Source organism: Mirounga leonina, unplaced genomic scaffold (assembly GCF_011800145.1).
Source record: "Mirounga leonina isolate KUSES-001 unplaced genomic scaffold, KU_Mleo_1.0 Mir_53, whole genome shotgun sequence".
In the NCBI taxonomy this organism is placed as follows: domain Eukaryota; kingdom Metazoa; phylum Chordata; class Mammalia; order Carnivora; family Phocidae; genus Mirounga; species Mirounga leonina.
The window spans coordinates 31433090-31459546 of NW_023270807.1; the positions used below are offsets into that span (position 1 = coordinate 31433090).

General features: G+C 35.8%; 1 protein-coding gene across 6 annotated transcripts in view; it reads left to right on the forward strand.

Annotated features, from left to right (window-relative positions):
• FAM135A (family with sequence similarity 135 member A) overlaps positions 1-26457 on the forward strand; it is a 129359-nt gene that overhangs the window by 71268 nt on the left and 31634 nt on the right. The window lies entirely within an intron of this gene.

Below are 26457 nucleotides of genomic sequence, written 5' to 3' on the forward strand. Positions count from 1 at the left end.
AAAAGCAAAGCAGAGAGAGTGTCAGAGATAGAAACATGAGAATAGAGAAATAACTAGAAAAGGGAACAACAAACACTTGTTTCTGAAACAACAGTTTCTAGAGTGATATTAGGATATTAGTGTAGTTGTTATTTACTAAATGGCAATGAACAGCACTCCAATTTCACAAGAACTGGCTGTTTGTCTACAGAGTCAGTTCCCTGGATGTCATTACTTTACTCTGTATCCTTATAAAAATCCTACACAGCCTGAGGTAATCTGACTATATCTTTGTCTCTTGCTAATAACTAAAGAGTCTTTATTTCCAGGGGTATGTTTTTTTGTTTCCAAAGATATTAATTTTCTAATTGTCTTTTTGTGGTTGATTTCTGGTTTATCTTCACTGTGGTTAGGAAACAGTCTGTGATTTCAGTACTTGAATATTATTTAAGACTTTCTTTACCTATATTAGGAATGTATTTTCGTCAGGTTGTTGAGTTAAGTGTTCTAAATATGTCTGCTAGGTGAAGTTTATAAATCATTTTGTTCAAATTTTTCATATTTTTAATAAATTTATGGCTGCTAGTGCTATCAACTATCAAGAAAAGTGTGGTAAAATCCTCCCATTATGGCTATAAGTTTGTTCTTATTTGTTGTTACCAGGTAGTAAGTGACAGAGATGGGATTCAAACCCAAGCACTATGGCTCCATAGCCTGCATTCTTTACCACTGGATATGCTGTCTCTCAAAATAGAGAAGAGAATGATAGCAAGGATCCAAAGCAACTTTGTAGCATAATGTTTTATGGGGTTGTCTGAGGTAGAATAAGAGCAAGAAGGTGTAAACTTCAATAGAGAGAAGCTGATGAATGCAACGTTAAAAGGGGCAAAGAAGGAAGGCCAAGACAAAAATTGGGTTTATGGAAAATTCAGATGCCAAAGATAAATTGAAATTTTTCCTAGAGCTTCCTTTTTTATGCCCCATTCCAGATAACAAAATAGGGCCTATTTAACTCCTAAAAGAAACAAGGAAGGGTAATTAAGACATGGTGAGAGAATGCCTTATTGTTACTTAACCGTGCCCTGCCCTGCCATATATCACAAACACTGTGGGAATGGTGGTATATTATGTCCTTTGATTCCCATTTATGCAGTTAAACAGAAACTTTGTTCATAAAGTATATCAGTATTCCAAGAATACATTGCTTACGCCTACTGTAACCAAAGTAGTCCAAAGGTCATTTATTATTTGTATGGAGACAGAATTGGCTATAATAAAGTCTATAGGCTAATAATGTATTCAGAAACAGCACAATTGAACTAACTCACAGAAGTGAACATATGATATGGAATCTCTTATTGGGTTGAAAGTAAATAGGCAAAGAGTTGGACTAAAAAGAGGAAATGTAAGTCTCTACTTGTAGAGAACAATGTAATGAATTAGTTTAACATTTGTTCTACCATGTTATTTAATATCAAGATTCAGAAAGGGCAGATTTTCTGGTTCTTAGAAAATTAAGTCATCCAAACTTACAGAATTATGTAGTAACGTGGCATACATGTTCACATTAAAGCATAGAGACTATTAATATGTGAATGGTTCCCAGTGCCCCATATTACATAAAAAGATAAAAGACAGTGATGGCAGTATAAAATGTCCCTTGTTTTTGTCCCACCCACAACAAAAGTGAACTGTGAGAGCTATGGGATCCAAAACCATATACCAAGGAACCCTGAAGGCCAGACAGATTTCAGTCTTGACTGGACCCTGTAGTAACCTGTTTACCAGCTCTTGCTCCTCTTGGCTACAGTCTGGGAACCTTTGGGGAGCAGTGACTTAGACAATTATCCAGGGTTGAGAGAGCCTTTGTGCAAGTTCAGATTTCCAGAGAAGTTCCAGCATTCCATTGAAGCAAAAAAAAAAAAAGTACAAATTTGGATGCATTCCAGTTCTAGCAAAAGGAATAGCTTGTCTTTACATACATCACTTCTAACCCAAGAGAACGCAACTTAGATCAACGAGAACCCTTCTTGGCCTGTGATTTTCCCTGCAGAGAAAAGGGAGAACAGATGAGTGAGTACCCAGCTTGTCCAGCTGTGCAGGACATTACCAAAGAGACTCATCTATCTCTCTCCCTCTCTCTCTTACCCCATCTAGAGCACTAAATCAGGAGCTCCATGCTGGGGTGTGGGGTGGAAAGAGACTGGGAAAGTGGCAGATAGGACTCTCAGAAGGCATTAAAGGTACTCATCATACTCACTGCATCACAGACTCCATTAAAATTCTGCCCATGAGCTGCTTGGGCAGCTTCACCTGTAGATCCCTCTAACTGGCCATGGGAACCTCCACCATACCACATGCCTCACCCACAATCTCCCTTCTGCTCTGCAGCTGGCTCCCTGTGTGCACTGCTAAAGAGAGTAGTGAGAGCAAGCTTTAGTACATCTGTAGCTGCAGGCCAGGAAGAGACCACAAAGGAGCTGTAGCACCACATTTAGAAAACAAAGGTAGGGGGTCGGCCCTCAGCCTTGTGTGTTGCAGGAAGGAGAGAAGGAATACAATATTAAGATCTGCCACAAGAGGGAGCAAGAAATACGGAGCAGATGTATCCATAGAAGGTCTGAGAAAGCCTCATAAATTCTGGCAGGACTGAAGAAAGATATTTCTGCCCTGAACACAGTTAGTAAATACTGGAGGAGGTGGCTGCTACTTCATTATGTTAAGGTGGCAATGCAAAACTCCAAAGAACATGAGGGGTGCCTAGATCCCTCAGTCAGTTAAACGTCTGACTCTTGATTTCGGCTCAGGTTGTTAAAACGAGCACCATGTCAGGCTCCACACTGGGCATGGAGCCTGCTTAAGATTCTTTCTCTTCTTCTGCCCCTCCCCCCTCAAAAAAAAAAAAAAGAAAAGAAAATACCTAACTCCAAAGAACATGAAACACCATGACATCACCAAATGATCACAATCCTCCAGTAACTAAACCCAAAAAATCTGTGATTTACCTAATAAAGAATTCAACATAGCTATTCTAAGGAAACTCAGTGAGCTACAAGAAAACACAAAGACAATTCAACAAAATCAGGAAAGCAATACACAAATTGAGAAGATTAACAAAGAGATAGAAATCATAAAGAACCAAAAACAAATTCTGGAGCTGAAGAATTCAGTGAATAAAATGATAAATGCAACAGATAGCACAGTCACAGCAGAATGGACCAAACAGAAAAAAGAAATCTGTGGTAAAAGATAGGAACTTGAAATTCCAGTCAGAGGAGAGCAAAGAGAAAAGAATGAAAAAGAGTGAAGAAAGCCTGCCTGATCTATGAGATACCATCAAAAGAAATAATTTTTAATAATTGGAGTTCCAGAAGCAAAAGGAGAGGGAGAGGGGGCAGAAAGCCTATTTAAAGAAATGATTACTGAGAGTTTCCCAAACATGGGAAGACATTTGGATATCCAAGTACATAAAGCTCATAGGTCACCAAACCAACTAAATCTAAAAAGATCCTCTCCAAGATACATTATAATAAAACTGTTAAAAATCAAAGACAAAAAGATAATCTTGAAAGTTGCAAGAAAAAAATTGTAACCTACAATCAGCGGGGTTGTTAGCCAAAACCTTGTAGAGCAGAAGAGAGTGAGATTATATATTCAGAATGCTTAAAAAAACACCTGCCAATCAAAATACTCTGTCTGGCAAAGTTATCTCTCATAAATGAAGTAGAAATAAGGATATTCCTAGACAAAAGCTGAGGTAATTCATCGCCATTAGACCTGCCTTACAAGAAATGCAGAAAAGAATTTGCAAACTAAAATGATAGGGTACTAATTACAACATAAAAAACATGAAAACATATAACATGCCAGTAAAGGTAAGTGTATAGTCAAATTCACAATACTCTAATATGGTAATGTGGTATGTTAATCACTGAATCCTAATGTAAAGGTTAAAGGACAAGCATATTAAAAATAACTATAGCTACAATAATTTGTTAATGAATACATATTATTAAAAGTGGTAAATTATGACAGAAGCATAAAAGGAGGACAATAAAAGGATAGAGTTTTTGAATGAGATTGAAGTTAAACTCTTACCAGTGTAAAATAAACTGTTACATCTACAAGGTGTTTTATGTAAGCCTTATGATAACCACAAAGCAGAAAGTTACGTAGTTGACAAAAGATAAAGAGAAGAGACTCAAAGCATAGCACTATCGAAAATCATCAGTTCTCAAAGGAAGGCAGCAAGAGAGGAAGAAGAGAACTATAAAACAGCCAGAAAATAACTAAGATGGCATTAGTAAATCCTTACATATCAGTATTCATTCTAAATGTAAATGGATTCAGTTCTCCAATCAAAAGTCAGAGAGTGGCTGAGTGGATAAAAAAAAGAAACAACTATATGCTGCCTACAAGAGGCTCATTTCAGCTTTAAGGACCTACATGGGAACAAAGTGAAGTGATGGAAAAAGATTCAATGTAAGCAGAAACCTCAAAAGAATAAGGATAGCTACACTTTTTTTTTTTTTAAAGGATAGCTATACTTCTATCACACAAAATAGACTTTAAACCAAAATGGTAACAGGAGACAAAGAGGGCCATTACATAATGGTAAAGGGGTCAGCTCATGAAGAAGATCTAACCATTTTAAGTATATATGGACCCAGCATTGGAGCATCTAAATATGCCTAAGTAGATACTAATAGATCTGAAGGGAGAAATAGAAAGCAATACAGTAATAGTAGGGGACTTCAGTACCTCGCTTTCAACGATGGATAGATCATCCAGATAGAAAATCAACAAGGAAACATTGTACTTGAACCGTAATCAGACCAAATAGACGTAAGAAAAATATATAAGATACTTCAACAATAGCAGAATATACTTTTTCTCAGGTGTACACAGAACATTCTTCAGGATAGATCATATGATAGGTCAAAAAGTAAGTCTTAGCAAATTTAAAAAGATTGAAATCATACCAAGTATCTTTTTCAACCACAACAGTATGAAACTAGAAATCAATTAACAGAAGGAAATCTGGGGAAATCACAAATATGTGGAAGTTAAACAACACTCCTGAATAACCAGTGGGTCAAAAATCTGAAATAAATAATTTTTCACATCAGGGAACTAGAAAAAGAACAAACTAAACCCAAAGTTAACAGAAAGAAGGAAATAAATATTGGAACAGAAATAAATGAAATAAGATAAGAAAAACAATAGGGAAAAGTCAACAAAACGAAGAACTGGTTTTTTTTTTGGAAAGGATAAAATCAACAGCTAGAATGAGAAAAAAGAAGATGCAAATAATTAAAACATGAAAAAGAGGAGACAGTACAACTTACAATCACAGAAATGCAAAGGATCATGAGAGACTAATATGAAAAATTATAAATCAATGAATTGGATAACCTAGAAGAAATGTTATCGATAAATTCCTAGAAATGTAAAACTACCAAAATCTGGACAGACCAGTAATGAGTAAAGAGATTGAATCAGTAACCAAAAATTACTCGGCAAAGAGAAGTCTAGGAAAAGGTGGCTTCACTGGTGAATTATACCAAATATGTAAAGAAGTAAAGCTAATCTTTCTCAAATTCTTCCAGAAAATTGAAAAGGAAGGAACACTTCCAAACTCATTTTACAATGCCAGCATTACCCTGATACCAAAGCCGGATAAAGAGAATACAAGAGAAGTAAACTTCAGTCCAATATCCTTGATGAATATAGAAAATTGAACATGCAAAAATTCTTAACAAAATATTAGCAAACTTAATTTAGCAGCAGATTAAAAGGATCATACACCGTAATCACATGGGACTTATCCCTGGGATCAAGGATGGCTCAATACACGCAAATCAATAAATGTGATATACCACATTAATAGAATGAAAGCTTAAAATCAGATGGTCATCACGATAAATGCAGAAAAAGCATTTGACAAAATACAATATCCTTTCATGATAAAAACCCTCAACATTAGGTATAGAAGGAATGTACCTCAATATAATAATATGACAGCCCACAGCTAACATCATACTCAGTAGTGAAAAGTTGAAAGCTTTTCCTTTACTATGATGAACAGGACAAGGGTTCCCATTTTCATCACTCCTATTCAACAAAGTACTGGAAGTCCTAACCAAAGCAGTGAGACAATAAAAAGCAATAAATAGGCATCCAAATCAGAAAGGAAGAAGTAAAATTGTCTCTGTTTGCAGATGATATGATCTTATATATATATATTTGTAAATGTTTACAACTCCATCAAAAAACTGTTGGAATTAATCAACAAGTTCTGTAAAGTTGCGGGATACAAAATCAACATACAAAACTTAGTTGGCATTCTGTACACTAACAATGAAATACCTAAAAAAATAAAGAGAACAATCACATTCATAATAGCATCAAATATAAGAAAATACTTATGAATAAATTTAACCAAGGAGCTGTAAGAGCTATTACTGAAAATGACAAGACTTTGATGAGAAGATGCAAACACATGGAAAGATATTCCATGTTCATTGATCAGAAGAATTAATACTGTTAAATATCCATACTATCTAAAGCCATCTATAGTTTCAGTTCAATCCCTATCGAAATTCCAATAGTATTTTTCACAGAAATAGAAAAAACACAATTTTAAAATTTATATGGAACCACAGAGGATACCAAATAACCAAAGCAATACTGCAGAAAAAGAGCAAAGCTGAAGGCATCACATTTCTTGATTTCAAACTATACAACAAAGCTGTAGTAATGAAAACTATATGGTACTGTCATAAAAATAGACAAATGGAAACAAATCAAGAGTCCAGAAATAAACCCTTGCATATATGGCCAACATTTGACAAGAGAGCCAAGAATACTCAATGGGGAAGGATGGTCTCTTCAATAAGTGGTGTTGGGAAAACTGGATAACGACATGCAAAAAAATGAAATTGGACCCCTATCTTAAACTGCTCACAAAAATTAGTTCAAAATGAATTAAAGACTTAGACCTGAAACCACAAAACCCCTAAAGGAAAACATAGGGATAAAGCTCCCTATTGATGTTGGTTTTGGCGATGTTTTGGATTTGACACCAAAAGCAAAGGCAAACATAAACAAGTGGGACTTCATCAAACTAAAAAGTTTCCGCAAAGCAAAGGAGACCATCAACAAAATGGAACAGCAACCTAATGAATGGGAGAAAATATTTGCAAGTCATATATCTGATAAGGAGTTAATATTTAAAATATATAAAGAACTTACACAACTCAATAGAAAAAACCTGATTAAAAATGTACAGAGGAACTGAATAACCATTTATGCAGAGACATACAAACAACCAATAGGTATATGAAAAGATGCTCAATATCACTAATCATCCGGGAAGTGCAATAAAAATCACAATGAGTTATCACCTCATACTTGTTAGAATGGCTGTTTTAAAAAGTCAGGAGATAACAAGTGTTGGCAAGGACGTGGAGAAAACAGAACCCTTGTGCACTGTTAGTATGCCTGTATATTGGTGCAGCCATAATGGCAAACAGTATGGAAGTTTCTTAAAATAGAACTACCCTTTGATCCAGCAATATCACTTCCAGGTACATATCCAAAAGAAACGAAAACAGCATCTCAAAGAGATATCTGCACTTCCATCTTTATTGCAGCATTATTCCCAATAGCCAAGACATGGAAATAAGTGTCCATCGATGGATGACTGGATAAAGAAGATATGGTATATACAGGTTTCCCCTGCTATCTGAAAGTTTGCTTTAATGCTGCTATGCTTTTATGATACATTAGTTACCTGTTTTCACTGACCAGAAGAAATACCAAAAAGATTTTTGGTTTTATAAAATGGTCATTGCTTCTTCAGTTTATGCCATTTCAGGTTAAGAGAGGCTTCATTATGAATCCTCTATTTTTGGATAGTGGGGGAAACCTGTATATACAATGGAATATTATTCATCTATTAGAAAGGACATCCTGCCATTTGCAACAACAGATGGACCTTGAGGGCATTATGCTAAGGGAAATAAATCAGACAGAGAAAAACAAATACTGTATGATATTACTTATATGTAGACTCTAAAAAAACTGAACTCATGGAAACGGAGATTAGAATGGTGATTACCAGAGGTGGAAGAAAGGGTGGTGTGAAATAGGGAGCTATTGTTCAAAGGGTACAGACTTCCATTTATAAGATAAATAATTTCTGGGGATCTAAAGTACAGCCTGGTGTTTTAGTTAACAGTACTGTACTCTGTACTTGAAAGTTGCTAAGAGAGTAGATCTTGATTTTTCTCACCACAAAAAAGATGGTAATTATGTGACAGGATGGAGGTGTTAGTTAATGCTAAGGTGGTCATCATCTTGCAGGATGTAAGTGTATCAAATCAACACTTTACACCTTAAACTTACACAATGTTGTATGTCAGTTATCTCTCAATATAGCTGGAAAAAAAGATTAAAGGTATTTAATATAAATGAAAGAGGTCTTTGTCATTTCAAACTGAAATACGGAATTATCAAGTGAGATAACTTATAAAAAGCAAAAATAAATTGAAATTTTAATGAAGTTTTTATGTGTCAAGAAGTGTAAAGGATCTGAGATCTGTAAAGGACTTACAAGCAAATAAGGTAACCTACCATAGAATGATTAATGCTGGCAGAAGATACGAGATCAGAGACAAAGGACTTTATTACTCACAGCAATAACAGTAACGTTAGTATTATCATTGGCACTCATTTCTTGAGCCCCAGTTTCCATAGCCCAACATAAAGAAAGCCAGGTTCACACTAGTGTATTGTGTCATAGGAGAAAAACTTTGTGCTTATGGGTCCCAAATATTTTGTAATGGATGTGGGCATGCCTGCTGTTTGCTCCAAAGGGAATCTTTATCTACCATTGCTGTAAGCAAACCTGCCCTTTGCTCCTAAGGAAGATGTATCTCTATCGTCCCAGGCTGTTCTCAATACAGATATCCTTGAAAAGATAGTCTAGAACAAGGACAGTCATTGCTTCTGCTCACAAGACTTGCAGAAATGTAAGAGACCTTGAAGAATTGTCTTTCACCAGTGTCTTATAGAGAACTCATTTTCACTGCCCTCAATAATTTTACTGATCTTTATTGCTAGTACTTCCAGAAATGCCTCTTGGATTACAGTGCTTCCCAGTATACCAGCAGAGATGCCATATTTAATGTGTATGGTTGCTTGTACCTAGAATTATAAGTCCAATGTTAAGATGAATGTATGCCCTTTACAGACTTGGAGAGCCAGGTTTTGTGCTTTGTGCTTTGTCTTAGCATTGCAGACTTGTATTCTGCCCTGAACAAGCTCTTATTAGAGCTGGTGGAATAAGACAAAATAGCAGGCATTCTTTTAGGGACAACTTGAATAAATCTTTAGTTCTGTCCTCCCAAATACTTTGGGTTGCTATATAAAATACAGAGTACCTGATTAAATTTTAATATAGGTAAACACCAAATAATATTTTAGTATAAATATGTTCTATGCAGTATTTGGGAAATACTTATAGTAAAAAACTATTTGTATTTCAGTGTCCTGTTTGGTAGAATTGCCAGATACAGCGAATAAAAATATACAATGCCTAATTACATCTGGATTTTAGGTACACAGCAAATAATTTTTCAATGTAAGTATGTTTCATGCAGCCCTATCAAATAGTATACCAAAGCATCAAAGAAGGATTTAACCTTGTTTTATATATTTTTGGGTAATGAAGTATGTCTTATGGAGATACAGAAAATGGAATGGAATTCCTTGGTCAAGAAGAAAACTAATTTTGGGGCACCTGGGTGGCTCGGTCAGTTAAGCGTCTGCCTTCGGCTCTGGTCCTGGTCTCGGGGGTCCTGGGATCAAGCCCTGCATCAGGCTTCCTGCTCAGCGGGGAGCCTGCTTCTCCCTTTCCCCTGGCTTATGCACTCTCTCTCTCTCTCTCACTCAAATGAATAAAATCTTTAAAAAAAAAAAAAAGGAAGAAGAAAACTAATTTTGAGCTTAATAATCTTGTGGGGAAAGAGAACATGTGTAGTAAACATATGGCTTTACTCACTATGCACTAGTATTTGTGATCCTAATCTAAAGCAAAGAAATCCAAGTTGATGTGGTTTTTTTGCTGTTTGGTTACTTAATATTCTATGGTACTGCTCATTTAAACTCTTCCACTTAATGAGCCTTTCCTTGGACTGTAAAATGAAAATATTTCACTTTATAAGGCTTCATAAAATAATATTTCAAACTATACAGTCTTCAGAATTAGAGAAGTTATAAAATTTTTCATTGATCTCTATACATTCCTCTAAATTTTTTAAATTTTTTTTAAGATTTTATTTATTTGAGAGAGAGAGAGAGAGATCGTGAGAGAGAGCATGAGCAAGGGCAGGAGAGAGGGAGAAGCAGGCTCCCCACTGAGCAGGGAGCCTGATGTGGGGCTCGATCCCAGGACCCTGAGATCATGACCTGAGTAGAAGGCAGACACTTAACCATCTGAGCCACCCAGGTGCCCCTAAATTTTTCTTTTTTTAGAGAGCTAATCAGGGGAGGGGCAGAGAGAGAGGTAGCAAGAGAATCCCAAGCAGGCACTATGCTCAGCACGGAGCCCGACAACAGGGCACAATCTGATCCCACGACCCCAAGATCATTACCTGAGCCAAAATCAGGAGTCTGGACACTTAACTGACTGAGCTACCCAGGTGCCCCCCCATTCCTTTAAATTTTAGTGTGAACCTAAAACTGCTCTAAAAAAGTTGTTAAAAAAATAATTTTTTAAAAAAAATCTTCATCGGACATCCTCATTGTTTATACATTTCTATGCTGTTTGACATCTTTGTTTTTTTCAGAGTTGTGCCCACCTTTGCTCCCATAAGCCTATTTTCTTTGAGTAACATCTCTTCTACCTTGTGGTTGCCTGTTTATATTTTTGAGTTCATAGCAACATGTTTGGGTTTTTTTTTTCCGTAGAATATTCATGGAAAGGACGACGATAATTTATTCATGTATTTTTTATTAACAAATTGTATGTAACAATTATCTGCCAGGCACTAATTGCCTTACAAGTGGTAACTAATTTCATCAAAATCCCATGAAGTAAATATTTTATGATTCCCATTTTACAAAAGAAATTAGAAAAATGAAATAAGTTGGCCAAAGCCACACGGCTTGTACATGGTAGAGAGGGGATGCAAACCCTTGCAGAGATGCAGATCTTATACTTTCATATTTCATCTGTTTCCCATGCATTTGTAAAATAAGAAAAATGAAGTAAATTAAGACTTCGAACAAAATCGTAGTCCCAGACTTGTAGCATTGGCATACCATTCATTATGATGCTGGTTTGCTATGCTATTCATATTTTTAAAATAAAAAGAAACACAATCTCAAACATAATTTTCAGTGATCATCTTGTGATGCAAAATATGATTTTGGATTTTTTTCCAGTTGGATTTAAAGAGAAAGTTCCATTTACATGTATTCCCTGGAATTTATTATAAAAACTGTGGAACACTAAGCATACCACAGATGTAATAGCTAGAAAATCAAAGCATCATTTATTGACAGCACCACAAAAAGAGAATAGTCAAAAGCATAGGTAATATGTAATATAATGTCTAGAGGTAACTGTTACCTAACATTGAATTTTTGGACAGATGGGTTTAGATTAGTTTTTTGTGTTTTTTTTTTTTTTTTTCTGATTCATTTATTTATTTTAGAGAGAGAGAGCATGTGTGCTTTCATGTGCCCGTGACAGAGAGAGAGTCAGGGAAAGGACAGAGGGAGAGAATCTTTAAGCAGACTCCCCACTGAGTGTGGAGCCTGATGCAGGCTTGATCCCACAACCCATGAGATCATGACCTGAGCTAAAACCAAGAGTCAGACACTTAACTACTGAGCCACCCAGGTGCCCCTATTTTTTTTATCTTTGTTTTTACATAAAATTTATATAACATGAATTAACCAATTCACATGTACAATTTAGTAGCATTTAGTACCTTCACAATGTTGTGCAACCATCACCTCTGCCTGGTTCCAGTCCAGTTTTATCGCCCCAAAAGGAAACCCCACACGCACTGAACAGTCACTACCCATTTTCTCCCCCTATTCCCTAGCAAACACGAGTCTGAGTTACCCATTCTGGATGTTTCATATAAAGGTAATCACACAATACATGACTTTTTGTGTTTAGTTTCTTTCATCTCATTCATCCATGTTGTAGCATGTATCAGTCCTTCATTCCTTTTTAGAGCTGAATGCCAACCCAAATTGAGGGACATTGGGTTCTTTCCACCCTTTGACTATTGTGAAGAGTGCTTCCGTGAACATTACTGTACAAGTATTTGTTTGAATTCTTGTTTTCATTTCTTTGGGTGTGTACCTAAGAGTAGAATTTCTGAGTTGTATGGTAATTCTATGTTTAACTTTTTGAGGAGCCGCCAGACTGTTTTCCATAGCACTTGAACCATTTTACATTCCCAATGGCAGTGTTCGATGTCTCCACATCCTCACAAATATTTATTTTCTATCATTTTGTATTTTTTATTATGGCCAACCTACTGGGTTGCAAAGTGGTGTTTCATTGTGGTTTTGACTGGCATTTCACTAATGACTAATGATGTTGAGCATCTTTTTGTATGCTTGTTGGCCATCTGTATACTTCTTTGAGAAGTGTGTATTCAAAGAAGTGTGTATTCAAAGTCCTTTGCCCAGTTTTTAACTGGTTTTCTTTTTGTTATTGGGTTGTAGGAGTTCTTTATATATTCTGGAAACCAGACTGCTATTAGATATATTATGTTCAAATATTTTCTTCCTTTTTAAAGATTTCATTTATTTATTTATTTGTTTGTTTGTTTATTTATTTATTTATTTATTTATTTATTTATTTGAGAGAGAACAACTGGGGGAGAGGGGGCAGAGCAGGGAGCCTGATGCAGGGCTCGATCCCATGACCCTCGGTTCATTACCTGAGCCGAAGGCAGACCCTTAACCGACAAGCCACCCAGATGCCCCAAATGTTGTCTTCTATTCATGGGTTGCCTTTTTACTCTCCTGGTAGCGTCTTTTGATGCACAGGACATGAGAACAGGAAGAAAAGTCTTAAATTTATTTTTTTAATAAAAGGATCATATAAATTAAGACCAACATGTTCAACAGTTATTTCCATAGTAAAATTTTTAAATCAAGTAAAATTTTAAAATGGTATAACTTAACCCTTTTTTTAATTGAAAGAGTTAGGTTTATGAGTGCTACCAATATAGTTTTCTTGGAATCATTAATTTATTACATGCAATGGGAGAACATCCACATGGCAAGAGAGAAAAAAATGTTTTTTTTTTTAATTTAAATTTACTTAATGTATATGCCTATGTTACAGTAGATTCTCATGCCTTATATCTATATATCTATATCTATATGTATAATTTGTAGTTCTCAGAGAGACTTAGCAAAGAAACTTTACATTCAAGAGATCTAAATTTTATAAATACTCATACAAGCTTCTTGAAGTATCATTAGTAAAATATTTTAAAAACCAGGCATAAAATCTAATCTCTCCCTCTTCTGTTTAACCTCTTAACTGGTGAAAAAATGAAAGGGAATAAATTTCATTATCTTTAATCAATATTGGCACATATGCTTTTTTTTTTTAATTTCATTATATTAGTCACCATACAATACATCATTAGTTTTTGATGTGGTGATCCAAGATCCATTGTTTTCATGTAACACCCAGTGCTCCATGCAGTATTTGCCCTCCTTAATACCCATCACTGGGCTAACCAATCCCCCCTCCCCTCTAAAACCCTGTTTGTTTCTCAGAGTCCATAGTCTCTCATGGTTCATCTCTCCCTCCAATTCCCACCCCCCATTTTTCCCTTCCTTCTCCTAATGTCCTCCATGCTATTCCTTATGTTCTACAAATAAGTGAAACCATATGATAATTGACTTTCTCTGCTTGGCTTATTTCATTTAGCATAATCTCCTCCAGTCCCATCCATGTTGATGTAAAAGTTGGGTACTCATCCTTTCTGATGGCTGAGTAATATTCCATTGTATATATGGACCACATCTTCTTTATCCATTCATCTGTTGAAGGGCATCTCGGCTCTTTCCACAGTTTGGCTATTGCGGACATTGCTGCTATGAACATTGGGGTGCATATGGCCCTTCTTTTCACTACATCTGTGTCTTTGGGGTAAATACCCAGTAGTGCAATTGCTGGGTCATAGGGTAGCTCTATTTTTAAATTTTTGAGGAACCTCCACACTGTTTTCCAAAGTGGCTGTACCAACTTGGATTCCCACCAACGGTGTAAGAGGGTTCCCCTTTCTCCACAACCTCTCCAACATTTGTTGTTTCTTTCCCTGCCCATTTTTGCCATTCTAACTGGTGTAAGGTGGTATCTCAATGTGGTTTTGATTTGAATTTCCCTGATGGCTAATGATGATGAACATTTTTTCATGTGTCTGTTAGCCATTTGTATGTTTTCTTCAGAGAAGTGTCTTTTCATATCTCCTGCCCACTTATTGACTTGATTAGTTGTGTTTTGGGTGTTGAGTTTGAGAAGTTCTTTATAGATCTTGGATACCAGCCCTTTATCTGTAGTGTCATTTGCAAATATCTTCTCCCTTCTGTGGGCTGCCTCTTTGTTTGGTTGACTGTTTCCTTGGCTGTGCAGAAGCTTTTTATTTTGGTGAAGTCCCAGAAGTTCATTTTTGCTTTTGTTTCACTAGCTTTTGGAGATGTATCTTGAAAGAAGTTGCTGTGGGCGATGTCAAAGAGGTTACTGCCTATGTTCTCTTCTAGGATTTTGATGGATTCCTTTCACATTGAGGTCTTTCATCCACTTTGAGTTTATCTTTGTGAATGGTGTTAGAGAATGGTCGAGTTTCATTCTTCTGCATGTGGCTGTCCAATTTTCCCAGCACCATTTATTGAAGAGACTGTCTTTTTTCCATTGCATGTTTTTTCCTGCTTTGTCAAAGATTATTTGACCATAGAGTTGAGGGTTCATATCTGAGCTCTGTATTCTGTTCCATTGGTCTATATGTCTGTTTCTGTGCCAGCACCATGCTGTCTTGGTGATCACAGCTTTGTAATATAGCTTGAAATCGGGCAATGTGATGCCCCCAGCTTTGTTTTTCTTTTTCAACATCTCCTTGGCGATTCGGGGTCTTTTCTGATTCCATACAAATTTTAGGATTGTTTGTTCCAGCACTTTGAAAAATGTCATTGGAATTTTGATCGGGATGGCATTGAAGGTATAGATTGCTCTGGGTAGCATAGACATTTTAACAATGTTTATTCTTCTGATCCGTGAGCATGGAATATTTTTCCATCTTTTTGTGTCTTCTTCAATTTCTTTCATGAGTGTTCTGTAGTTCCTAGAGTATAGATCCTTTACCTCTTTGGTTAGGTTTATTCCGAGGTATCTTATGGTTTTTGGTGCTATTGTAAGTGGAATCGTTTCTCTAATTTCTCTTTCTACAGTTGCGTTGTTAGTGTATAAGAAAGCAACTGATTTCTGTGCATTGATTTTGTATCCTGCCACATTACTGAATTGCTGGATGAGTTCTAGTAATTTGGGGGTGGAGTCTTTTGGGTTTTCCACATAAAGTATCATGTCGTCTGCGAAAAGGGAGAGTTTGACTTCTTCTTTGCCAATTTGAATAGCTTTTATTTCTTTTTGTTGTCTGATTGCTGTTGCTAGGACTTCTAGTACTATGTTGAACAATAGTGGTGAGAGTGGGCATCCTTGACGTGTTCCTGATCTTAAGGGAAAGGCTCTCAGCTTTTCCCCATTGAGGATGATATTCCCTGTGGGTTTTTCATAGATGGATTTTATGAACTTGAGGAATGTTCCTCTAACCCTATATATACTCTGAAGAGTTTTAATCAGGAAAGGATGTTGTATTTTGTCAAATGCTTTTTCTGCATCAATTGAGAGGACCATATGGTTCTTCTCCCTCCTCTTATTAATGTGTTCTATCACATTGATTGATTTGCGAGTGTTGAACCACCCTTGCATCCCGGGGATAAATCCCACTTGGTCGTGGTGGATGATCCTTTTAATGTATTGTTGGATCGAAGTAGCTAGGATTTCGTTGAGGATTTTGGAATCCATATTCATCAGGGATATCGGTCTGAAATTCTCCTTTTTGATGGGGTCTTTGTCTGGTTTTTGTCTCCACATCCTCACCAATACTTGTTTTTAGATACTAGCCTGTTTTGACTGGTGTGAGGTGATAGCTTGTGGCTTTGATTTGCATTTCTGTAATGATTAGTTACGTGGAATATCTTTTCATATGTCTCTTGGCCATCTGTATGTCTTCTTTGGAAAAATGTCTATTCAGGTCCTCTGCCCATTTTTAATTGGATTATTTGTGGTTTTTATGTTGAGTTGTATAAATTCTTTATATATTTTGGATATTAGCCCCTTTTCAGATTTTTTTTTAAAGATTTTATTTGAAAGAGAGAGCACACATGAACACGAGCCGGGGGTCAGGGGTGCAGAAGGGGAGGAGCAGAGGAAGAGGAATAAGCAGACTCCCCACTGAGCAGGGAGCCCCATGCCAGGCTCGATCCCAGGACGCTGGGATTATGACCTGAGCTGAAGACAAACACTTAACCAACTGAACCACCCAGGCTTCCCCCCTCCCCCCTTATCAGATATATTATTTACAAATATCTTCTTCCATTTAGTAGGTTGGCTTTTTGTTTTATTGATGGTTTCTTTCACAGTGCAAAAAATTTTTATTTTGATGTAGTCCCAAAAGTTTAATTTTGCTTTTGTTTCCCTTGCCAAGGAGACATATCCATAAATATGTTGCTAAGGCCAATGTCCAAGAGATTATTGCCTGTGTTTTCTTTTAGGAGTTTCACGCTTTCAGTTCTCACATTTAGGACTTTAATTTATGTTATCTTTGTGTCTGTTGTAAGCAAATGGCCCAGCTTCATCTTTCTGAATGTAGCTGTCCAGTTTTCCCAGCACCATTTAAGAGACTATCTTTTCCCCATTGTATATTCTTGACCATATAAGCATGGGTTTATTTCTGGGCTCTCTATCCTGTTCTGTTTATCTATGTGTCTATTTTTATACCAGTGCCACATAGCTTCAGTTAATATAACTTTGTAGTATATCTTGAAATCTGGGATTGTGATGGCTGCAGCTTTGTTCTTTCTCAAGGTTGCTTTGGCTATTTGGGATCTGTTGTGGTTCCATACAAATTTTAGGATTATTTGTTTTAATTTTGTGAAAAAAAGTATTGGTATTTTGATAGGGATTGCATGAATCTGTACATTGTTTTTTGTAGGATGGACATTTTAATAATATTAGTTCTTCCCATCCATAAGCATGGAATAGTGTTTCATTTGTGTCATCCTCAGTTTCTTTCATCAGTGTCCTATAGTTTTCAGAGTATAGGTCTTTTCTTCACCTCTCGGTTAAATTTATTCCTAGGTATTTTATTCTTCTTGGTGCAATTGTACATTCTAACCTTATACCTAAAGGAACTAGTAAAGGAAGTCCAAAAACAGTGGAGGGAGAGAAAGAATAATTAGAATGAAAATAAATGAAGTTGAGACTAAAAAGCAATTGAAAAGATCAATGAAATCAAGAGCTGGTTCTTTGAAAAAATAAACAAAATTGATAAACCTTTAGCCAGACTCATAAAGAAAAAAAGAGAGAAGACTCAAGGAAATAAAATCAGCAGTAAAAGAGGAGAAATAACAGCTGATACCACAGAAATACAAAGGATTATAATGAACTATGAAAAATCATATACCAACAAGTTGGACAACCTAGAAGAAATGGGTAAGTTCTTAGAAACTTACAGTCTCCCAAATCTGAATCAGGAAGAAATAGAAAATTTGAACAGATCTACTGCTAGTAATGAAATTGAATCAGTAATCAAAAAATTCCCAACAAACCAAAGTTTAGGACCAGACCTTCACAAGTGAGTTCTACCAAGCATCTAAACAGAATTAATGCCCATTCTCAGACTATTCCAGAAAACAGAAGAGCTTCCAAACTCATTCTGTGAGGCCAGCATTACCCTGATTTTAGACACTACAAAAGAAACTACAGGCCTATATTCCTGAAGAACATGGAAGCAAAAATCCTCAACAAAATATTAGCAAACCAGATTTAACAGTACCACTCACTGCTGTCCCTGGGATTTATTCCAGAGATGCAACGATGGTTTCAATATTCATAAATCAGTCAGTGTGATACATCACATTAACAAGACAGAGGATAAAAACCATATAATCTTAAAAGATGCAGAAAAAGCATTTGACAAAATATAACACCCATTCATGATAAAAACTCTCAACAAAGTGGGTTTAGAGAGAACATACCTTAACCTAATAAAGGCCATATATGAAAAAACCCACAGCTAACATCATACTCAGTTGTGAAAAACTGAAAGCTTTTCCTCTAAGACCAGGAAAAAGACAAGGATGTCAACTCTCACCACTTTTATCTAACATAGTACAGGAAGGTCCTAGCCACAACTATCAGACAAGAAAAATAAAAGTCATTGAAATTGGTAATGAAGAAGTAAATCCATCACTTTTTGCCAATGAGATGATAATATATAAAGAAAACTCTATAAAGACTCCACTAAAAAACCATGAGAAGTAATAAATGAATTCGGCAACGTTGCAGGAGACAAAATTAATATACAGAAATCTGTTGCATCTCCATACACTAATAGCAAAGTAGCAGAAAGAGGATTAAGAAAACAGTTCCATTTACAATTCCAGCACCTTTTTTGAAAAGGCTTTCTTCTTTTAAAATTGCCTTAGCATCTTTGTTGAGGTTCAGTTAACTAATAAATTGAATCCATTTCCTGGCCTTTTTTTCTGTTTCATTGATTCCTTACATATCTTTATATTAATACCCCCTAACTTGATTGTGTTATTGTAGTAAGTCTTGCAGTCAGGTAATTAGTTGTACATTCTCCAATTTTTTTCTTCTTTTTTGAGATTGTTTTATCTCTTCCAGATCCCTTGTATTTCTATGTAAATTTAAAATCAGCTGGTAAGTTTTTATTTTAAAAAGTCTTGCTTGGATTTTAGTTTACATTGCATAATCTATAGGTCAATGTAGAGAGATTTTTCTCTTTCATCATATGTTGTGGACACATTGTAGTTCCCCATTTAGGTCTTCTGTTATGTCTCTTGGAAGTGTTTTGTAGTTTTCAGTGTCTTAAATTTATTCATAAGTTTTTTTATTATCTGAAGCTGTCATAAATGGTCTTTTTATTTCATTTTCCAAACAATTGTTGCTAGGATATAGAAGTACAATTGATTTTTGCATATTAACTGTATACTCTATGGCCTTGCTAAAGTTATTAGATGTAGTATTCCATAGATCTAAATTAAATTAGGTCAAGTTTATTGATGGGTTGTTCAGCCAATATTCTGTATTATTGTTTCCCCTCTGTTTTAGTACTTAAAAAATACCATTATCTTCTGGCCTAAATAGTGTCTGATGAGAAATCAGTTGTTGTTTATATTATTTTTCCTTTCCAGTTATTATAATGATTTTCTCTTTACCTTTGGTTTTCAGCAGTTTGACTCTGATATGCTTTATTGTAGTTTTCTTTGTATTTATCTTGCTTGGGATTTGTTGAGATTCTTGGATCTGCAGGTTGATTCTTTTCTTTCCAATTTTTACAAAAATTTTAGGTATCATATCTTCAGATATTTTTTTTTCTGCCCCAATTTTCCCCTCTCTTCTCCCTCTGGTACTCTAATTTCACTTGTACTTTATCATTTGATATTCCTTTGTTTTTTAGCATTTTTTTAATCTGTGCTTTTCAGATTGAATAATTTTCATGATTCTAGTTTTGAATTCACTATTTTCTGTAGGGTCTAATCAGCTCTTAATCTCATGTAGTAAATTGTTCATTTCAGATATATTTTTTACTTCTAAATTTTTTTTTTTTTAGCAATTCCATTTTTCTGCTGAAGTTCCTCACCTCTTCATTCATTACAACCAGCTTCTTTCACTCATTGGGCAATTATAATCATTGCTTAAAAGTACTTGCTTGGCCTTCTTGTTTATAATTTGGCATGTAAGAGGTTTGGACATAAACACTTCCATCCTAACAACAAGAAAAAAACTGAACAAACTGAATATCAACACATCTTCTTGGATCTTTTAGAGAATTGAAGTCACAGGGCAAACTCCTGCCCCCAAAATTGGACAGTCAGATAGCCAGTTACAGAGAATCACATCTGACCAAAGCAGAGACCAACCCCTAAGCAGAAATCACCACTGGAGTCAGTACTGGGGTAGAAAAACTTAGATTGAATTTGATGAATTTCTGGTGGCTCAGTATGAACAAGCTTGAAGTAAAAATTTCAAGGGGGCTTAGTCCTAGGGGAACTCCACACTTTTCATGAGTTTTTACCTCTGGGAACCCAATCAGGTTCTCATGGTGAAGATCAGAGAAAATCCCCTCTCTCATGCAGGAGGGTAAGGGGGTGAGAGAGGTAGCTGTTTTAAAATACATCCAGAGCATTCTGCCCTTCTTAGAAAGACTTGTCTCAATAGAAACTATCTTTCCAGAGCCTAACTGACCTGGGAATCCAACTCCAGCCCTCTATAGCCTTCCACATGGGGGAAGAGAAATATGCTACTTACCATTCATTATTAGAGAGTTTCAAATTAGAACAACAGTGAGATACCTCTGCATACCTATAAGAATGGATGAAATGTGAAACACTGACAACACCAAATATTAGGGGAGAATTAGAGCTCTCATTTGTTGCTGGTAGGAATGCAAAATGGTACAGCCGGTTCTAAAGACAATTTGGCAGTTTCATACAAATCTAACATACTCTTACAGTATAATCCAACTATAATGCTCATTAGTACTTACTCAGATGAGTTGAAAACATGTCTGCACAAAAACCTGTACACAGTATTTATAGCAGCTTTTTCCATAATTGCCAAAATTTGGAAAGAACCAACATGTCCTTCATCAGGTGAATGGATAAAAAAAAATACTGTATATCCATACAGTGGAATATTATTCAGCAGTAAAAAGAAATGAACAATCAAACCACAAAAAGAGAAAGAGGAACTTGAAAGCATATTGCTAAGTGAAAGACACCAATCTAAAGGAGTGCCGGCTATCTGATTCCAACTGTATGACATTCTGGAAAAGGAAAACTACGGAGACAGTGAAAAGATCAGTGGTTGCCAGAGGTTCAGGGGGATGGAGAGAAGAACAAATAGGTAGAGCATAAGAGATTTTTAGGGAAGTGAAACTATTCTTGATGATTTGTAATGGTGGACACATATCCTTATGCACTTGTTAAAGACCATACAGGGCGCCTGGGTGGCTCAGTTGTTAAGTGTCTGCCTTCGGCTCAGGTCATGATCCCAGGGTCCTGGGATCGAGTGTCACATCGGGCTCCCTGCTCTGCGGGAAGCCTGCTTCTCCCTCTCCCACTCCCCTTGCTTGTGTTCCTGCTCTAGCTATGTCTCTGTCAAATAAATAAGTAAAATCTTAAAAAAAAAATTAAAAAATAAAATAAAGACCATACAGTGTCCACCACCAAGAGTGAATCTTAATGTAAGCTATGGATTTTAGTTAATAATTGTCAATATTGGTTCATCAGTGCTTTATTATTATTAAGTCTATTAATTATTTTTACAAAGAGAAAGTATATGCCTGCTAATTCTAACATCTGAGTTATCTTGGAGTCCATTTCTACAGACTGCTTTTATCTCATGATTGTAAGTTATACTTTCCTGCTTCTTCGCATATCTAATGCATGTTCTTTGATTCTTGAGAAACAGTTGTTCCATATATTTTGTCCAGCTTTATAGTTGGTTTCAGGAAGACAAATCCACTACCAATTTCTCTGTCGTGGTAGAAGTTAAAATAGTGGTTTTCAACCTTGGTTGTACGTTAAAATCATCTGAGGAACTTTAAAAATTACCAATGCTGAACAAGGCCCAGGCATGGGTAATTTTTTAAGTTCTCCAAGTGATTAACAGGGTTAGGCTGTTACCTGAATAAGAGCATTCTGCTGGGAAGAGTGAGAATTGAAACCTGGCTTGTCTTCACTGGAGTCAGGTTGCATCTGCCAGTGGAAGCAGCATCTTTTTTATATTTGTACTTAAAAGCTGCTAAAGGGTTTAGCACGACCTTGCAGCAACCAGTAAAAAAACTAGAGGGTCAGGAAATTGTTCTTAGCTTTTATTGAGATTTTAAGGTCATAAGATGGTATTTTCGAATGTATCAATGCTTTTTATGCTCTAGAAGAGGGAAAGAGTAAAAAATAGTTTGCATACACAGACCTGTACCCCTGAAACAAATAATACATTATATGTTAATAAAAAAAAAGAAGAAATAGCTTGCATAGCCATCCTTTTCCACTCAAAGACCTCTTTAAAATAATGAGTTATTTACACAAAACTTTATGAAGTTTGCATTTTTACAAAGAGGTACTCATCTCTAAAACTTCTTGTTCTGGTATTCCTTCAGTAAAATATATATGCATAGTGTGTATATATGAACCTTAATATATTAAGCTCTATTTTTCTTAATAAAGTAGAACTACTTTCTGAAAACATTTATTTATCGTATTTAATTTGATACTTTTTATTTCCTGTTTTGCAAGGTTCGGGTAGACTTCCAGTGTTACTGTAATTATTAACATAAACACAATGTGTTTAGCTTTTCTGTGTTCATATATGTAGAACATATCCAGTTTTTTCAGGAAATATGTTTATCCCAAAGTGCAATTATTATCTGATATGTGCTCCTAAAGGATTAACTCTTCCCTTAAATTATTTTTTACCATTTTTTTTTTTAAAGATTTTATTTGACACAGAGAGAGACAGCGAGACAGGGAACACAAGCAGGGAGAGTGGGAGAGGGAGAAGCAGGCTCCCCACCGAGCAGGGAGCCTGATGCGGGACTCAATCCCAGGACCCTGAGATCATGACCTGAGCAGAAGGCAGACGCTTAACGACTGAGCCACCCAGGCGCCCCCTATTTTTTACCATTTTAAATGAAACTTTTCTAGTGTGCTTCATGGTCCCCTACTTTCTGAAACAGAGTATACCAAACCTAATTTAGTCCTTTCAAAATGATTTAATTGTCATTATGCATTTTATTTATATGCTCAAGGGTTTAATACACTGGTGTTCTATGCTATTAAAAATGTCTTTTAAAAAAAAAAAGATTTTATTTATTTGAGAGAGAGAGAGAGAAACAGCATGACAGGGGAGAGGGTCTGAGGGAGAAGCAGGCTCCCCGATAGAGGGGGCGCCTGGGTGGCACAATTGGTTAAGTGCCCGACTGTTGATTTCGGGTCAGGTTGTGATCTCCTGGATCTTGAGATCAAGCCCCGCATTAAGCTCCGCACTTAGCACAGAGTCTGCTTCAGATTCTCTCTCCCTCTGCTCCTCAGCCCAGCTTGCTCTCTCTGAAATAAATCTTTTTAAAAAATGTTTAGATATTAGATCTTCCATTAAAGGATTCTAAGTTATATTAATTTTTATTTTGTCTGTTTTTTATGGGAATGTTCTAGGTTTATGTAAGTTTTTAAGGGAGGGCCTTTTTGTTTCAGTAACAAGTTCTCTACTGATTGCCTAGTATACTTATGTATACTTATATATATCATGTATATTCTGTAATTCTGCCTAGTATACTTATGTGTACTTATGTATATCATGTATATTCTGTAATTCTCCTTTCCCTTTGTCTCATTTGCTCTTTTAATATGCTGTGGATTGAAAAGTAAATAACTAATACCAGTTAGAGGTGTGTCTAATAGTAACCATAGATCAGCTTTGTGTATAAAGGGGGCTTTAAAGTATCCTTCCAAAAGTACAGTCTAAGAACTTAGAGAATATTTGTTCAATAAACATTTGTGAGGTGACTGTTTTCTTCAGGGCAACATAGATAATATGATATATCTGATATTTAGATCCTGTACTGAGGACTTGAATATAACCTGGATAGGCATGTATAAAATTATTATAGTAAATATATTTTGCATGTATTATAATAACTATATTAATAATAAATGTTATGTATTATAATTACTAGAGTAAATACTATTATGATTTTATTATATACTATTTAGTCATATTATTATACAAATACTATTTGTAATATATTTTATATAATAAGTTTATACTATAATAAATATTTAGCAATTTAAGCAACATGTTAGGGTGAACACAGATAAAGTAACATTTAACTCTGTAAAGCATTGATAAATACTCATTTTGAATGTTCAAGAGGCTTTTTTTAACCTTCTAGCTGTTTGCTAAATTTTGAATAGTTGATATTGCCAAATAAGTGAATTTTTAAAAATTAGAGTACATATACAAAATTTGTTTTACAAGCATATATACCAAAGTAGTAATATATATGTTACTCATCCTGAGTTTGAATTCGTAAATTTAATATTTTTTCAATGTACGTATTTTACTCCAAATTAAGTGGTGCTGCCATCAGGTGGCAGTCATACCTTAGTTATGGCCACAAAATACGTTTAATAGACTTACTCATTACACATTGCCATAGCACAAAATCATGGCAGGAGAAAAATTAGATAAAGAATTTTGTGTGGGTACATAGAGGAAAGGAAAGGCTTTCTGTTAACAGGGAGTCTTTATGCAGAAGGGAAGAGATAAGTGGTTTGAAGCACAAGATTCGGAATTTCTTAAATCTTTATTTGAATCCCATATTTATCACTTACTAGCTATGATATCTTGGCCAAGTAATTAACCTCTTTGTCCCTGTTTCTTCACTTATTAAATGAAGACATATCCACTTCATAGGGTTTTCATATAGTTTAAATAACAATGAAAATAAAGTGATTATCATAGAGCCTGGTAGATAGGATGCTATCAGGAAATGATAGTTATGGGGTGCCTGGATGGCTCAGTCAGTTAAGCATCCAAGTCTTGGTTTCAGCTCAGGTTATGATCTCAGGGTCTTGGGATTGAGCCCCATGTTGGGCTCTGCGCCCCAGGGATTCTGCTTAAGGTTCTCTCCCTCTCCCTCACCCTTGGCCTCTGCCCCCTACCCCGTGCGTGCTCTCTCTCTCAAATAAATAAAATCTTTAAAAATAAAAAAAAGAAACGATAGTTAACGATTATAAGAATCAGGAGGTAAGGAGAGAAGGAAAACCAACAAGTCAGTTTTGCAGGCCCAGCTACAACTGCAGGAATCCAGAAGGCTTCAGGCTTCCTTTCTTCACACATTACAGCCCTCAGGGGAAAACATCTCTCAATGATAGATAGATCGGCAGATACTGTTCCACATCTTTCCCTTAGTGTTGGAGAGGAAGAAGAGGCAATTGGATACTATTTGAAAGTACAGACACAAATTTCATTCTTCTCATGGATGCCTCATATCTTCCTCTCCCTTACCTCACTGACTTGTTTCTCTAAAGACCCAGTCTCATCTGCTTAGGGAAGCAAGTTTAGAAAGTCAGAAATTCAACTGGCCAAATCTTGATGACAAGTAAAATATATCTCCAATTTGTTCTATGTTTAATACCAAAGAACCCTAAATCATATTCCCTTTTAGAAAAGAATCTTAGATGTATTATAATCTTGGGATATATTATAATTTGTCTCTCCTCCCTGTACCTTCCAAACAAAACACGTTCTCCATCTCCTTACTGTTGCTTCATATTGCTCCGATAGCTGACAGAACCTTTCCTTGAATAATTAGAAATGGAAGGATCAAAATACAAATATGATGAAAGAAATATTCAGCTAGACTTGACCAGTATGTATCAAGCACTTGCTTCTGTAATATACCCAGATAGATGTTTTGGGGGATAACCAAGATCATCAAAACATAGCTCATACTCTGAAGAACATTACACGTTAGGAGTGAAGATAATTCACATATACAATTATTTTAAGGAAAAATATGATGAATGTTATAATGGCAATTATAATAGCTTATATTTTATACACTTACCAGACTACAGACTGCTGTCACATACATTGTCCTGTTTATTCTTCACAGTAACCCCAAATGTAGAACAAGTTTTAGGTGTAATTTGAAAAGGAGTCATCTGAGGCTCAAAGGTGAAATGCCTCAGAGTCACAATGCCAGTAGGTTGCTCAGTCAGTTCAGTTGGCATATACTTGCATACCTGACACATAGCATGATGTAAGTCCTGGCTGATTCTTACCATTTTTTACCATGTGCTGAGCACTATTCTTGGTACTGGGACCTAATGGTGAGTAAGACAAACTGAATCCCTGTCTTCAAGGAGGATAAATCATGGATCCATAATGTAAACCTAAATTTCTCACTTTACATTTTATTTTATTTTATTTTTAAAGATTTTATTTATTTATCTGAGAGAGAGAATGGGAGAGAGAGAGCATGAGAGGGGGGAGGGTCAGAGGGAGAAGCAGACTCCCCGCTGAGCGGGGAGCCCGATGCGGGACTCGATCCAGGGACTCCA